The sequence below is a fragment of the Arachis ipaensis genome, chromosome B09 (assembly GCF_000816755.2).
Source record: "Arachis ipaensis cultivar K30076 chromosome B09, Araip1.1, whole genome shotgun sequence".
NCBI classification, from domain to species: domain Eukaryota; kingdom Viridiplantae; phylum Streptophyta; class Magnoliopsida; order Fabales; family Fabaceae; genus Arachis; species Arachis ipaensis.
The window spans coordinates 11453305-11456339 of NC_029793.2; positions in this window are offsets into that span (position 1 = coordinate 11453305).

Below are 3035 nucleotides of genomic sequence, written 5' to 3' on the forward strand. Positions count from 1 at the left end.
TACAATATATTTTAAAAGAATTATATAAAAAAAATTTTTTATTTCTGAAACAAAATAAAATTATTTTAAAAAAATATAAAGACAATTTTTTTAATTCTTAAAGTTTTTAACATTTTGAAAAAAAAATGTATAAATTATACACATATTTTGTGACACAAAATAAAACTTGTTACAAACAATATTAAATTTCGTGACAAATTAATTTTTTGTTACAAATTAATTTAAGTTTTTCAGACAAAAAAATATTTTGTTACAAAACATTTGATTTTTTGAAACAAAAAAACTATTTTGTTACAAAATACTACAAATTTTTGCAACTACTTTATGTTTTGTTACAAAACATTTCAATATTTTGTAACAAAAACACCGGCGCGTTACAAAAACTACCATCATTTGTAACAAAATAAAATGTATTGTTACAAAATATCTGGATATTTTGTAACAACTTGTAATGTTGTTACAAAACATACTTTTTTTGTAACAATCAGCAACTATTAATACAAAAAAAAGGGTTTTTTGTAACAATTTTTAATTTGATACAAAATTTTTGTTACAAATGTTCCATTTTCTTGTAGTGGTAAAGCATATAATAGAGTTGAGTGGAGTTTTTTATGGTTCATCGAGAATGAGCTTTGGAATAAAATGGATTTTTTGGATCAGAGAACTAGTCACTACTATTTCTTACTCTATTCTTGTGGAAGATCAACCTTATGATTTTTTAAGCTAACAAGGATCCGGTAAGAAAATCCCTTGTCACCTTATCTATTTCTATTATGTTACATAAGATAGAGTAAAACAGGTCTATTTAGGAAATTCAGATTCACATAAGGTCTCCAACAGTCAATTATCTTCTCTTTGCTGATGAATCTATCTTATTTGGGAAGGCTAATGAGGAATCATGCAACAATATCCTATCTCTACTCAATGAAAATGAGATGCTTAGCGGGCAAAAAGTTAACCTCCACAAATCAGTAGTTTTTTTAGTCAAAACACCCCACTCGCCAAAAGACAACAACTAGCAGAGTTACTTAACATAGAACATGTGGGAGCCCAAGATAAATATGTAGGCCTTTCACCATTATTCAGAGATCTAAAAAGGATACATTGGGGTGCAATGAAGGATAAAGTTCAGGAAAGAGTTCAGGCTTAGAAGAGGAATCTGTTATCAGCAAGTGACAGATATGTTTTAATCAAAGCTGTTGGAAAAGCTATCCAATATATATGCTTTCATGTTTCAAGCTTTCATATTCTCTAGTGGAAGAAATACACAGGATTCTAAGACAGTTTTGGTGGAGTCAGAAGAAAATGGAGAGAAAGATGACTTGGATTAGTTGGGATTGTATGACCAGACCCAAAAAGAAAGGCAGATTGGGATTCAAAGATCTCAGAGCCCAAAACCTAGCCTCGCTGGTAAACAATTTTGGCGAATTACTACTAAACCTAATTCGCTACTTGCGCGTTGCTCAAAGAAAAATATTATAGATACACTAATCCCCTTTTGACAGATAAAAAAAAACCAACCTTCCTGTGGTTGGCAAAGTTTACTAGAGAAAAAAAAGTGGTAGAAAAGAATTTGAGATGGAGTATAGAATCTGACACAAATGTTCGTATCTGGGAGAACCCATGGTTACCCCACCCTACCATTTTAGACTCAGTAATAACAACAATCTAGTAACAGACATCAATTTGGTATATGATTTACTTACAATGGATGGAAGATGAAAATAAAGAGGTAGTTGAAGCAGTTTTTTTTCATGAGCTCAGTTCACAAATTCTCTCCCTCCCATGAATGACGATGGTGAGAACAATCTTAAATGGGCATGGAACAAGAGGAAACAGTACGATATGGTCTTGGAGTATTAGGTGGCTTATGATTTTCTCATGCGCCAGTTGAGCATCTTTCAACGGTAATGATGAATTCAACACTCTAAAAATCAATTTGGGGGTTAAAGTTACCATTCAAAGTAAAAAATTTTCTGTGGAGAGCAGCCCATGAAAAATTACCTATACTCAATTTGCTCAACTAAAGATTCTCAGATACTTCAACAATGTATCCAAGATGCATAAATAGCAATAAAACAATCCTTCATGTTTTGGTGCAATGCGGTCCCGCTTCTGAGATTTGGTTTTCCTCTCTTTTTGTGAATGCTATAGTGAAAAATGAAACCATGGAGTTTGCAGTCTGGTGCCAAACGACAAGTAGAGGTATTGGAAGAAGACAATCTTCTATGCCCTCCTTGCATCTCTGTGTTGCATGTTGTGGAATGTGAGAGATTTGGAGATCTTTGAAGGTGAGAAGATGGCGGCAACAGTAATTGTGGAAACAACAAGGAAGCTCCAACAAGGAATGACTCAAGTTATAGAGTACCGTTCTTTGTGAATTCTCAATCTCTTCTGTTAGTTTTATTTTTTTGTTAGTATTTCGTATTTATCAAAGTGGGAGATCTCTTTTTTTGTTTGTCTTTGTCTCTATAATGGACAGTGTATTTCTTTTTTTACAAAGTAATGCAATTACATATCTTTGGAAAGAAAAACTTAACTTATCGAGATTAATGATTAGCATGATCCCAAAAAAGATATTGTTAGAAGATAAGGAGATACAATAATAGCCACATTTATACTAAGACTATCAGTTCTCAATATAGTATTGTACGTGGTATAAACTTTAGTCAAATAGTATTGTGATATGTAGCATAACTATCCACATCAATATGCCACGTGTCACCGATTAATCCGTCATTATAACATTATTATATGTGGTCAAACTATGAAGTGACATTTGTCATTAACAATCCACATAATCAAACCACGTCGGTACGTCGTTAACGAAAAATGTGTCAGAGACTAACGTGATGCACTTTTGTCAATCTGAGAGATGTAATTGATACACTTAAAATTTCAAAAACGATTTTAGTGTATGACGCCAATTTTAAAAATCATTTTGGAGCTTAACTCTACTTAATGTACTATTTGAAACCATACGAGTTTGAATAGTATGTGTGAGTGACGAATAATTTATTCACTTAATTTAAATA